This window comes from Aedes albopictus, chromosome 2 (assembly GCF_035046485.1).
Source record: "Aedes albopictus strain Foshan chromosome 2, AalbF5, whole genome shotgun sequence".
Lineage (NCBI taxonomy): Eukaryota > Metazoa > Arthropoda > Insecta > Diptera > Culicidae > Aedes > Aedes albopictus.
In genome coordinates, this window is record NC_085137.1 from 310,959,092 (window position 1) to 310,972,982 (window position 13,891).

A 13,891-nucleotide genomic window follows, 5' to 3' on the forward strand; every position below is an offset into this window, starting at 1 on the left:
CGTGACATTCCACTCAAGTGGAGGCTTCTGCCCGCCCACCAACAAAGCCACCGCACCGCCGTCACCAGCGGCACCGGTGAAATCGAAGTGGACAAACACCTGTCGTCCTTTTGGCATTTGTGTTCCTCTTTTGTTTTGGGATCCGGTGTCACTTTGAAGTGAGGCTTGACATTTGGGTTAGATTCCACTGTCTCTCTCTCTCTAGAGAGTGATTGTGTTGTGTCGCGTTTATTCTTGGAAATGAGTTGATGAATGTGGTATCATATAATGGAAGGTGTCATTCGTTTTGTGCTTTAATTCAATGAAAAAAAAAAGTTGATATACATTAGATCCACGTAAGGTACCTACATTGACATAGCTGTGTTAAGCAGATCTGGTGTGATGGTTAGAACACTTGACAATCACGCCGAGGACCTGGGATCGAATCACACTCCCGACAAACTCACAAAATGGTGAATTCTTCCTCAGAAAGGGAAGAAAAGCGTGGGTCCCGAGAGCTGGCCTAGGTCTAAAAATCTCGTTAATACAGATAAAAAAATGACGTAGCTATCATTTTTTTCTTGTAAACTTGGTTTTAGATAGTTTTACATCGACAAGAAACATCAACATGACAATAATACAACACAATTGTTGAAAATAAATCGCTTATGTTCGAATTTGGGATTGACCTTTGAAAATATTGTTGAAATACGTACCCGGCAGATGAATGGAAGCATCGAACGTACAGCTAACACTGTACACTCTAGTTAACCCTCTAATGGATACCTGGGGTCCATTCGGACCCCAGGCAACTTTGGAATAATGGCAAGCAAGTTGGGTATAACATATTGACTTTATTTTTTCAATACCTTCAAACTAGACCTAGTTCTATTATTTAAGCAAAAATAAAGTTGATTTCATGGCATACTTTGGTTTTTATTCCATGTCAAAGTTGAACCGGGCGATTTTGTATACCTGGGGTGCATTTGGACCCCAAATTGAATTCTCTATATCCACAGACAAACAGACGTAACACCTTGAACGATTTTCATGGAAATCCATCGCCCAGTTCACACTACCATCACCTGGTGGAAAAGTTGCACGAATCACTGTGTTGTGCCATATCGTCAACAGAAGGCGTTAGTGTGAAACGTCAAACGCATAGAAAAACGATGCGCGTGCCTCTGGTTGTGAAAGTCATAACTATGAAAATTTAAAATGATCATTAAAAGCGTGGTCGATGGAAATTTCGCAAGTGTTACGTCTGTTTGTCTGTGCTATATCTTTTGATTGTGATGTTTTGAAATATTCATGTCTTCGACAAATTTGTTCGGTAAGTCATGCGCCATCTCGCAGTGAATTGGTTAATTCGAAATTTCCTCACTAGATGGCGCTATTTGGCATAAACAATTTAGTAATATACAGTCAGGTTTTTTTACGCGGGGGATACGTACCGCGTAAAAAAAACTCAGTTCAAAATCCAAAAAACCGCGTAAAAAAGTCTCACCAATTCTCGACGAATCATGCAAAAAAAGACGATGATTTTTTTATTGTATGGAGTTTTCATTTACGCGGCCGCGTAAATGAAAACCGCGTAAAAAAAAACCTGACTGTAATGTCTTCAAACGAAATTATCGGAAGATCTAGAGCTTGTAGAAGCGTCACGTCTTTGGGAAAGTTGCTCAGTAAGCCGAGCGCTTAGGGCCTGTCCATAAACTACGTAGACTGTGAGGGGGGGGGGGGGGGGGTGGTCTGGCCAAAGTCTACGCTCCATACAAATTTAGAAAATTTTTTATGAACAAAAGTCTACGGAGGGGGGGGGGGTCTTGTAACCGTTTGTTGATTTCTATTAAAGCTTGACGCAAACTCAGTGGCTTAAGCGCCACTCTCGATTCCGAGAGACCACTGGTCGTTTTATTCGAATTTGCCCGACTAAACTATGTAAGCATGAGCGCAATCTTGTCTAGGGTCAGCGAACGGTTGCTAGGTGGTTTGAAACGTAAAGCGATGGCCACAAAGTATAGCGAAACTATTAACTGAGGTGAACGCATCAAAGCGAAGGAACGAAAACGTGTCCGAAGAGAACGTAAAGTGAAACGTAGAGTGTGACGATACCCGGGCGGACTACATTACCACAGGGCTCAGTACTCATGAAATGAACGAAGCATAATATGTTGAGTTTGAATTCATTTTTATGTATTAATTCATTTTTTCGTTTTAAGCATCCAGTGTGAGAGTGTGTGAGTGTGTGTTGTGTAGTGTGTTCATGGCCATGATTATGAGGACATACCTGCGCAGGGTTTAACTTATGCTGTCAGCTGACGAGGGGTGCACGGACGGAGTGCGATGTTCTTGGCGAGCGCAGCGGCGGAGCAAGGGTTCGCCGCCGGGGCCGGCGGGATCCCGTTCCTTCGAGGGACGGCTCGGAAAAGAAGCTCGAATCACTGATGGCCGGAATAAAGGTGCGGGGAAGGGTTTCGGCAGGTCCAAGTACGCTACCCGATCACTCCTCTCAGAATGCGGGCAGGCCAGACAATCCTCTCCACCCGTTTGACTGCCAGCTCTGTGGCGGGCCTGGATGAGCGAGCGTCCTCGGAAATGTCCCACGTGGTCGTGTGGATGTTCAAAATGGCGGAGTGTGTAGCTGCGGGCTTGAAGCCCGTACAAAAAAGCGTCCGTTGGACGCTGATGCCCAACGACGAAACCAATTAGAATTTTGTACATTAAATGAATTCACTTTATAAAATTACCTTTTGTACAGATTTAGAACTGCACAGATGAGCAGAGTTTCCGTTCCCAGTGATAAAATAAATCCGGAACTATTTTTAATAACTAACGCAAAAAAAACAATAAAAGTTATGAATTAACGTTTCACTTTACGTATCATGCAGCGATCACTAAATTTAAAAACTGTTCTTTTTTTACCAAATTAAACTTATCCAAGATGGACGCACCTTAGATTGAAAAAATTGAAAGCACTATCACCGAAACTAACTGTCTGCTCACTTGCCGATCAGATTTGGTAATGGCTGAATCTATTCTACGAAACTCGATCGAACGTAAAATTTTACTGATCATGTAATTTGACATTTACTAATACAAAACCAAAAATTTAGACGAGTCAACCACAGTTCATATTTTCGACTCCTTTGGGCCATCTATGTTTCACCTTAACTTTTTAGTACAAATAACTTTAAAAGCTTTTATCCTATTTCAATGAGCTTTTATAGAAAGTTTTGTAATAAAGTGACTTAAATGTTTTAGTACAAAGAAGAGCTTTTATCCTAATTTAATGAGCTTTTATAGAAAGTTGTATAATAAAGTGACTTAAATATTTTAGTACAAAGAAGAGCTTTTATCCTAATTTAGCCGTGCATTTCAAATTCAACGATGTTAACCTTTTTTCTAAATATTCAATGAAAATAATTACTTTTAATTTACACCTAAAATCTTGAAAAACTATGTCCAATTCAAAAAAGTGACTAAGCGTTACACCACACCACGCAATTTTATGAAAATTTGATCAATGAGATATTGATCAAATTTTCATAACCTGAAACAATACTTTAATTTATAAATTATCAATCTGTATAATGCTAATGTTGTATCCAATTGCTACTACTGTAAATTGACATACACCGTCATTGTATCCACTTGTTTGATCTCATACATCGGGTCCGAGAATTATGTTTTCTACATCATTGATTTTCGATTCTCAACTGATTTGTAGAACTTCCAAAACGTAAAATTTTTGTAACGTAAACGTTTTTCTGTTACATCGAATCTATTCGACTACCTGATGAAAAACTGACACCTTCGCTCAAAATCATATGCATCAACTTTAAATATTGACTAAACTACTGATTTTTTGCGTTCAAACGGAACGTAAAGATTCACAACATTTCCCTCATCAACCATCTGTTGACAAACATATGTAAAGAGTGTTATGAAATCCATCCATATCGTTATTTATTGACAGATTATCTGTACTAAACAAAAACATCGCACGGCAACCCGACAACTTCGAGATCAACCCTGTGTCACAATTGACGGAGCGATGAACTTTAATGAACTAACTTGAGCGGGAACTGTCAAACTGTGTCCGTAGAGAAGCAAGCTAACTAATATTAAACGTGGAGGCAGAAAACTGATATTTTGCGGAGAATTGGATTGAATTTGCAAGAATCAATAACGGAGAGTACATCTAAAGGTGAATCTTCATCAGTTTACTTAAATTTCTATCTCTATTTTTAGGTAACAAAACTATGTGCATTAAAAAAAACTCGATAGACTCTTGCATGATGAAAAACGGAAGCATCGTTCGCCGAAGCACCTTAGTCCAAGCTCACGCACACATCTCTATCGACCTGCCAATCAAAATGAATTTTATGCTACTTTATGCTACAGAATATTTCAAAGTGAAAGTGAACTTGCCGTATCACAAGAATCTAAAGTGGTATTTTCTATATACAAGTGAAGTTTGTTTACAAATATATGATGGATAACTACCTATATGCCGTTTACTGAAACCTGACTACGTGTTTTGTTAGGGAAGTGTCACCTATGGTAAATCTCTTCGAGAGTTTCATAGCCTAATCCGCCTTCATAGTTTCTACAACTTTTTCAAAAATGTTGCGTGGAAGATTCCCAATCGTTTGCCTAGCTCGTCGGTCAACTCATAACTGTCACCAAGGACTTTCGTCACTGTTGCTGCTGTGTATCTTGGTGCCAGTTTGGCGCAGAAATCTTTTCCCTTGTCGGAAAGGAAGGTGCTTTTTTTGAGTACTTTTTCACCCACTACATATTTTGGTGCTTTTGCATTCGATCGTAAGTTATAATATTTAGCCTGTTTGCAGTACGCTTCATTTAGATTCTTTCGTACCTGTGCATATAATGTTTCCCTTTCTTTGGACGAGATCGTGTGTTGATTTTCGCCCGTTTCATTGAGAATTTCGTACTCCCGACCATCAGATATTATATTTCGCCCGAACGTTAGGAAGTACGGCGTATGTTTAGTTGATTCGTGGGTAGAGTTCCTTATTGCATTTGCAATGCTATGGATGTTATCTGCCCATGTTTTGTGGTTGCCCTTAATTGTGGCCCTAATTGCAGCCGTAATCACCCTATTCACCCTTTCTGAATTGTTGACTTGAGGGTGGTAGGATGGAGTGAGCCAATGGGTTATTCCATAGTGCGTACACAGATCCTTGAACAATTTTGACGTAAATTGGCTGCCATTATCCGTCAATACCGTCTGTGGTACTCCGAATAGTAAAAAGATCGACTGCTCAAGAAATTTCACCAAGGAGCAGGCCGTTGCCTGTTTAAAAGGTTGAACTAAAATAAACTTTGTAAAAATATCCGTGACCACTAGCAAACAAGTGCTTTGGGATCTACCTGATGGAGGAAACGGTCCCAGGTAATCTAGGGTCAGGAACTGCCAAGGATAGTCACAGTTTTGTTTTTGAGAACCCATGGGTGGGGTACTGTTAATGTTGGTGCTTTTGGACGTCTTGCAAGGTAGACATGCTTTACAAAACTGTTTGGTGTCGAGGCACATTCTTGGCCAAAAGAATTTTTCCTTAATACTTGCAATCGTTTTATCATACCCCAAATGAGCTGGCTCATGGACAGTTTGTATAATTTGAAGTCTATCCTGTTTTGGGGGATAGTATTTCCATAAAAACCTTCTGTCTTCTATTTTGGAGCTATCTTGAACAAATTTGAATATTTTCCCACCTATGATTTTGAACTCAGTATACAGTGATGGATCTTTCAAGATTCTTTCCTTCAACTCTTCATAATCTCTATCTACCGTTTCAATTGACTCAATCCTCGATAAGCAATCTGCTAGGACATTGTCTCTACCTTTCCTGTATTGGATATTGAAATCGAAGGACTGAAGTTTTAAGGCCCAACGGAGAAGCCTCGAATTTCCGTTGGCTGCTGTAATCGTGAAGAGCCACGTTATGCTTTTTGCGTCCGTTATAACCGTAAAGGTGGTGCCTTCCACGTAATGACGAAAGTTTTCTACCGCCAATAATACTGCCAGACATTCTTTTTCAGTCGCTGCATATTTGCGTTGCGTACTGGTAAGTTTCTTACTATAGTATGCTACTATTCTTTTCCCTTCAGGGTGCTCTTGTAAAAGTGCTGCCCCTACAGCAAGTTGCGATGCATCGGTTTCAATTATGAAGGGGATGTCATAACGAGGGTTAGCCAGCACGGGAGACGAAGTTAGAACCGATTTTAACTCGTCAAGGGCACGTTCAGCTTCTTCATTCCATTTAAATTTTTTTGATTTCTTGAGGAGGTCTGTGATCGGTGTAGTGATGTGGCTGTAATTTTTTATAAATTTTTGGTAAAACCCCATCAACCCCATAAGTCGACGGATGTCCCTTATGGACTTAGGGCGCGGGTAATTCAATATTGGTTCTAACTTTGAACTGTCAATAGCCAAACCATTTTCCGTTAATAGGTAGCCCAGGTATTTAACTTGCCGCCTACAAAAACGGCTTTTTTCCACCGAAATAGTAAGCCCTGCTTTTGTAAGTCGTTTAGCCACCTCTTTTAGAAGACGAAAGTGCTCGTCTAAGGACTCGGTGGCTATCACGATATCATCCAAGTAGATGAAAACATATGGTTCAAGATCAAAACCTATTGCTCTATTCATCAACCTGCTCATCGTGAATGGAGCGTTCTTTAGGCCGAATGGAACCACTTTGAAGCGAAATAGGCCCTTAGGGGTCCGGAAGGCGGTAAAGTTCCTTGAGCTTTCCTTCAATGGGACTTGAAAATAAGCATCTTTCAAGTCGATGATGCTAAAATATCTAGCTTTTTGTAACCTATGAAATATCTCATTCATATTACGCATGGGGTACGCGTCTTTTTTGGTAATCGAATTAATTTTCCGCGAATCCAAGCAAACCCGAATTTTACCGTTTGATTTCTTGACAGGCACTAACGGGCTAGCATATTCACTAGTACATTCTTCTATAACGTCTAATCTCTCATAACGTTCAAGCTCCTTTTCGATGCTGTCCCATACGCTTGGTGAGTACCTATACATAGGTAAATCTCGCATCTTGGCCCCCTCTATAATCTCTATTTCATGCTCAATCAAATTGGTTCTCCCTAATTTGTTTTCGCTGGTTAATTCAAAACATTTCAATGCTTCCGTAAGCTGCTTCCTTTCGAGGTCTGTAAGGTCGTGTTCAGTTTCAATTGTATCAATATTTTCCTCAGGATTACAAGGTAGTTCAAGTGACGGTACATCCAAAGACTCATCAAGTTCAGGTTGAGCTTTGTAAGTTAGTCGGTTCTCTTTGTCGGTAAGTTCTAGAGAACATATTGTCAAACAAATCTCGGGTTCAATGCTAGAAGAATCGTTTTGAAAATCGTGATTCGACGAAATAAAATTCATTATCGGTTGTCCGTTTGTATCCAATAGATCAACGTCAGTGATTTGGTCATCGAACTTCATCATTGGGCGTATCTCGAACGCATTCCAGAAGTCCATCCCTAAAATTAAGGGCTTAGACAATTGTGGGACAATTATGGTTGGAATTACCTTTGTAATTCCCGCGAATGTGTAAGGCACATTCGCGTACCCAAGACATTCGTGTGCTGTGTCGTCTGCAGTGCTCACAACGACATTAGCATCAAAAAGTTTCAAATCATGTTTTTTTAGGATTTTTGTCGAGTTCAGTACACTTATACTAGCGCCCGAGTCGAGAAGTGCAATAACCTCAGTGTCTAAAATAGAGACTCGTATTCTCGGACATACGTTGGGGTTGACCTTAATATGCATAGTCTCGTGGTATCTTTGAAATAATTTAGAGCTCTCTAGTTTGGGAACCACTGTTTGCGAGATGAATGAGTTCCCGTCTCCGCATCTCGCATTTAGTTTAACGATTGCTGTTGTTGCTGAGGGTCGACCTGAGGATGATTTCGTTCACATGTTCTAGTAGTGCGGCCGATATTCCCACAGGCGTAACAAAAAATCAACTTTCTTTCTTTACATGCCCTCCAATGATGGCCCGCCTTCTGACAATTCCAGCATTTCAATGTAGCTTGTTCTGCCATCGGTGAAAAGGTGGTTTTGTCTGAAGAGTTCAGTTTTTGAGTATCTTTTGAAATTTTCAATTTCCTCTGAAGCGCGTTAACTACATACTCTTCTGATGACGAGTATTCACTGTCAGAGTTGCTCTGTGCATCTATATGATGCACTTCATTACGCATGGCATGCCCAGTGCGATACAAGCCAGGATCGTTCGCATCGATCCTATGGTTGAGTTCCAATAAGCGTTCTAAATTGTGAACTCGTGTAGTGGCTAATTTCGATCTATAGTGGGGACGCATGTTCTCCCATACGATCTCAAAAATAGTTCTTGAAGAATGGGGTCTTTTCAAGCATTGATTTAATTTTTCTACTTCTGTAACAAAAGCTACAAAAGTTTCTCCTCTTCTTTGTCTCAATTCTCTCAACTGACTACGAATTCCCCTATCTCGGTTCGGGTTGCCAAACCTAAACCGAATTTCGCTTTCGAACTTTTCCCAGGTAGTACAATAACTTTCTCTGGTGAACCACCAGTCACTTGCTTCCCCCTTTAACTTGTAGTGAATTTTATCCAAAAGTTCTTCCTTTCCCACTCTCTCGTGTTTCGCTAATTTTTTTACTCGGTTTAAGAAGTCTTCCACCTGAATTGATCTGGTATCCCCGCTAAAAACAATATCCCAGCTTTCTACCCTTGATCTGGAATTCCTAAAATAATCATCTCTATAACTTCTACTACGTCTGAGGGAGGGTGGTGAACGGTGAGAGTATCTGTCTCTGTGCCGTCTTCTTTCCTCTTCATGATCTGTACTACTTTCGCTAATCGAACTCGAAATCGTCCTACCTCTGGATTTGTTGTGAGATCTGTTTTCAAATTTCCTCTTTTCTTTGCCTACCGAATCATTCTCATCCGTATCAGAGTCGGACGAGGAAAAAGATGGATTGTTCTGATGACGGTTATTTTGTCTTTTCCTAAACTGGTCATACTCGTACCCTGGCTCCTTAAAATCACTTGTTCTCCTCTCTTTTTGTGCTTCCTTTGACGGCCTGAATTCGCGTTTTTGTTTATTATCTTTTGTTTCATTTCCTTCCGGCTTTGTCGAAACAATTTTCTTATCTGATTCGGTTTCTCTATCGTCATCTAGTATCTTATTCTTAGGAAACGTTCCTGTTCTACTACTTCCTTGTTTTTTCTTTTGAAAAGTAGCTGCAGGGTCTGGATTTCTCCAAGACTCTTTGAGCGCCTTGGCTCCAGCTCCTACATCTAAATCTGTCTCCTCATTCGGTTGGTCCGGATCATACGTCACTCTTTGACGGTAAGCGCGTAAAAATTCTTCTATCTTTTTGCACTGTTCGTCTTTCAATTTTTCCTCATCTTCATTTTTTGTTCCTGCTGATGAAAACCTAATCAAATAATGTCTCAGTCTAGAAACAATAGTGTAATCAAACTCTTTTCGCAACGTTTGTTTCAATAACTTGAGTGTACCACCAAGAGTTTCAACTTCTTCTACAATTGGCAAGTTCGTGATAAAAAGTTTAGGCTCCTTTCTCTCTGTTTTATAAGCACATCTTAAGGCTCTCCTTTTGTCTTCCAATTTAGCATCGATTTCAATTTCAATTCCCCTTATAGCTATTTCAAAATTAAGCTCATCTTCTTGCAGATGATCAGCATTCGGAAGGATATAAAATCTAACCATTTTTCTGAATCTTTTAGTTTTACTTACAAAAAATAACTAATAATTTCAATTGATTTTCAAACAATTTTGAAAGTTCTAATTCTCTATATATTATTACAAACAAATGAAAAAGAAAATAGATTCCGTTTTGTAAGTTCAAAAAAAAAATAAAAAATAATGAAAAAAAGAAAAAGAAAAAAAACAATTAAAAGGAATATAATAGAAATAATGTAGTCAATAACCCAATAAAATATACGAAACTCACTGAAAATATTCTTATTCAAACAATAGCATCTAATCACTAACAAAATATCTACAAAAAAAATTCAATCCACAATACTATTCCCTCTAAAGTTCACTTTAATATTATCTAACCCAATTAAATAAAATTCTGTTTCTTTAACCGTTGCTTTAGTTTTCACTTTTTAATCAATTCAAGTCATTAACCCTAACTTTAGAAAAAAAAAAAACAAAAAAATCTAAATAAAACATTAACCTAAGGAAACAAAATAAAGTAATAAAGAGAATATCGGTATTGGTTGTTGTACTATACAATCAACTGTAAAAAATTGAATCAAAAAAAAAATACAATAAACTTTCGTGGATAACACGTCTCAAATTTCAATCTAAGCTGTAGCAATTGGACCAATTTTTTTTGCGTTGGGCGCCAATGTAACCGTTTGTTGATTTCTATTAAAGCTTGACGCAAACTCAGTGGCTTAAGCGCCACTCTCGATTCCGAGAGACCACTGGTCGTTTTATTCGAATTTGCCCGACTAAACTATGTAAGCATGAGCGCAATCTTGTCTAGGGTCAGCGAACGGTTGCTAGGTGGTTTGAAACGTAAAGCGATGGCCACAAAGTATAGCGAAACTATTAACTGAGGTGAACGCATCAAAGCGAAGGAACGAAAACGTGTCCGAAGAGAACGTAAAGTGAAACGTAGAGTGTGACGATACCCGGGCGGACTACATTACCACAGGGCTCAGTACTCATGAAATGAACGAAGCATAATATGTTGAGTTTGAATTCATTTTTATGTATTAATTCATTTTTTCGTTTTAAGCATCCAGTGTGAGAGTGTGTGAGTGTGTGTTGTGTAGTGTGTTCATGGCCATGATTATGAGGACATACCTGCGCAGGGTTTAACTTATGCTGTCAGCTGACGAGGGGTGCACGGACGGAGTGCGATGTTCTTGGCGAGCGCAGCGGCGGAGCAAGGGTTCGCCGCCGGGGCCGGCGGGATCCCGTTCCTTCGAGGGACGGCTCGGAAAAGAAGCTCGAATCACTGATGGCCGGAATAAAGGTGCGGGGAAGGGTTTCGGCAGGTCCAAGTACGCTACCCGATCACTCCTCTCAGAATGCGGGCAGGCCAGACAATCCTCTCCACCCGTTTGACTGCCAGCTCTGTGGCGGGCCTGGATGAGCGAGCGTCCTCGGAAATGTCCCACGTGGTCGTGTGGATGTTCAAAATGGCGGAGTGTGTAGCTGCGGGCTTGAAGCCCGTACAAAAAAGCGTCCGTTGGACGCTGATGCCCAACGACGAAACCAATTAGAATTTTGTACATTAAATGAATTCACTTTATAAAATTACCTTTTGTACAGATTTAGAACTGCACAGATGAGCAGAGTTTCCGTTCCCAGTGATAAAATAAATCCGGAACTATTTTTAATAACTAACGCAAAAAAAACAATAAAAGTTATGAATTAACGTTTCACTTTACGTATCATGCAGCGATCACTAAATTTAAAAACTGTTCTTTTTTTACCAAATTAAACTTATCCAAGATGGACGCACCTTAGATTGAAAAAATTGAAAGCACTATCACCGAAACTAACTGTCTGCTCACTTGCCGATCAGATTTGGTAATGGCTGAATCTATTCTACGAAACTCGATCGAACGTAAAATTTTACTGATCATGTAATTTGACATTTACTAATACAAAACCAAAAATTTAGACGAGTCAACCACAGTTCATATTTTCGACTCCTTTGGGCCATCTATGTTTCACCTTAACTTTTTAGTACAAATAACTTTAAAAGCTTTTATCCTATTTCAATGAGCTTTTATAGAAAGTTTTGTAATAAAGTGACTTAAATGTTTTAGTACAAAGAAGAGCTTTTATCCTAATTTAATGAGCTTTTATAGAAAGTTGTATAATAAAGTGACTTAAATATTTTAGTACAAAGAAGAGCTTTTATCCTAATTTAGCCGTGCATTTCAAATTCAACGATGTTAACCTTTTTTCTAAATATTCAATGAAAATAATTACTTTTAATTTACACCTAAAATCTTGAAAAACTATGTCCAATTCAAAAAAGTGACTAAGCGTTACAGTCTGAGATAGCCCAAAATGAGTCTACGTAGTTTATGGACAGCGCCTTACAGATAATAGACCGATTGATTTTAAATTCCACCACTAGGCGGTGCTAGTGAGCATGTAAATTTTGTATCTCATATATCCCTGGATCCTTATCACTTAGAAAAGTGACGCCTTCGAGAAAGTTGTTGTGTTTGTCAATTACTTCCAGATGATGGGCCGTTTGATTTGAAACTCCACACATAGGTGGCGCTAGTGAGCATGCAATATTTACATCTCATATATCTCAAGATCCTGATCACATAGAAAGATGGTGTGTTCGGCAAAGTTGTTTCATAGGTCAAGAACTTACAGATGATGCACAATTTGATTCGGAAATCCACACATAGGTGGCGCCACTGAGTATGCATATTTTATAATTCAAATATCCCAGGGTCCTAATAACTCTCTTACCGTATAGTAGAGATGTTTGGTAAGTCAAGAATTTACAGATAATGGACCGTTTGATTCGAACCTCTGTCACTAAATGACGCTAGTAAGCATAAAAATTTTTAATAATTTTTACATCAGGATTCAGATTATTTAGTAAAATTGAAGATTCTGCAAATAAGTTGCAAGAACTCATAAATGATGAGTCGTTTTACTCTGAATTTTGCTCATTGGTGGCGTTAGTGGGCATGTAATTTGTATATTTCATATAGCACAAGAGCCTGCAAGTCATAATCCCAGTGCACAATTTCTGCGCGTACTCAGAAAAAAAGCACCACTCAGTGCACACGCAGAGTGCTCACAGGAGGCTGTTCAAATATTTTGATAAACCAAACGCATACCAGTGGATCCCAAAAAAAAGCTAAGAGACATTACATCTTGTGATATCAGAGACAAACAGACACAACAATAACACAATTGCTCACCCATATATCTCAGGGTTTTAATTACTTGGAGTGTTGGTGTTGGTGTTGGCAATACTGTTAAAGTGGAGCGGACCTGGTGTGATGGTTAGAACACTTGATTATCACGCCGAGGACCTGGGATCGAATCCCACTCCCGACATGCTCACAAAATGTGGATTCTTCCTTCGGAAGGGAAGTAAAACGTGGGTCCCGAGATGAACTAGCCTAGAGTTAAAAATCTCGTTAATACAGACAAAAAAAAATACTGTTAAACTGGTCGAGGACTAACAGTTGATGGGCCGTTGATCCGAAATTTCACTAATAGGTGGCGCTAAAGAGTCTATATTTTTTAATCTCAGGAAGCTGGTTACTTAAAGAGATGGTTTCCACGGCAAAACTGTTTGGTAAGTTAAGAGCTTACAGTTTGAAGATGCAAAATTTCATCTCTAGGCGCTAGTTACAAATAGGTTGCAAATTATTAGAATTTCTAAAAATGTATTCAACAAGCTGTAACTTTTTCTCTTCAGACAAATTTGAGTCAAATCAAATGGTAAACAAAGACAAATTTAGTAGTCATACATTTTCAAAATTCCATTAAATTTAGTTAATTTAACCCTAAGATATAGTAGTTTATTGGGCTGCAGTGAAATTAGAAGAATTTTACTAGAAACACTTCAACTTCACGAAGAGTTAACAAACCAAGCCCAAATTTGTACCAATTATAGCTAACTAGTTGGGAAACTTGCAGTCAAAATTTGGTGCACTTAATAAGAAGTTATAGCCTGTTTAAAATGTTCTGGCTAATAAATAAAATTTCTATGTTTTTGTAAATTTGCTACTAGCGCCACCCAGTGACATTTATCTGTATTATACAGATTTTTGAGCATGTATGGGATACAGATTTTTATCCCAAATTTTGTATGGGATACAGATTTTTGAAAACTGTTATACATATTTTTCAAAAA

At 38.9% G+C, this 13,891-nt stretch overlaps 2 protein-coding genes and 2 long non-coding RNA genes across 12 annotated transcripts in view; 1 reads left to right on the forward strand and 3 right to left on the reverse strand.

The window, feature by feature from the left end:
• The window catches only part of LOC109401001 (uncharacterized), a 403,227-nt gene that overhangs the window by 280,246 nt on the left and 109,090 nt on the right, over positions 1 to 13,891 (forward strand). The window lies entirely within an intron of this gene.
• LOC109428685 (17S U2 SnRNP complex component HTATSF1) overlaps positions 1 to 13,891 on the reverse strand; it is a 260,344-nt gene that overhangs the window by 76,796 nt on the left and 169,657 nt on the right. The window lies entirely within an intron of this gene.
• LOC109417302 (uncharacterized) lies at positions 2,154 to 3,078 on the reverse strand. The gene is made up of 3 exons (XR_003895666.2): positions 2,934 to 3,078; positions 2,730 to 2,811; positions 2,154 to 2,664 (listed from the first exon to the last, which is right to left on the reverse strand). It is a non-coding gene; the product is annotated as an uncharacterized LOC109417302 (long non-coding RNA).
• LOC109413253 (uncharacterized) lies at positions 10,730 to 11,655 on the reverse strand. Its single transcript, XR_002130824.3, has 3 exons — positions 11,510 to 11,655; positions 11,306 to 11,387; positions 10,730 to 11,240 (listed from the first exon to the last, which is right to left on the reverse strand). It is a non-coding gene; the product is annotated as an uncharacterized LOC109413253 (long non-coding RNA).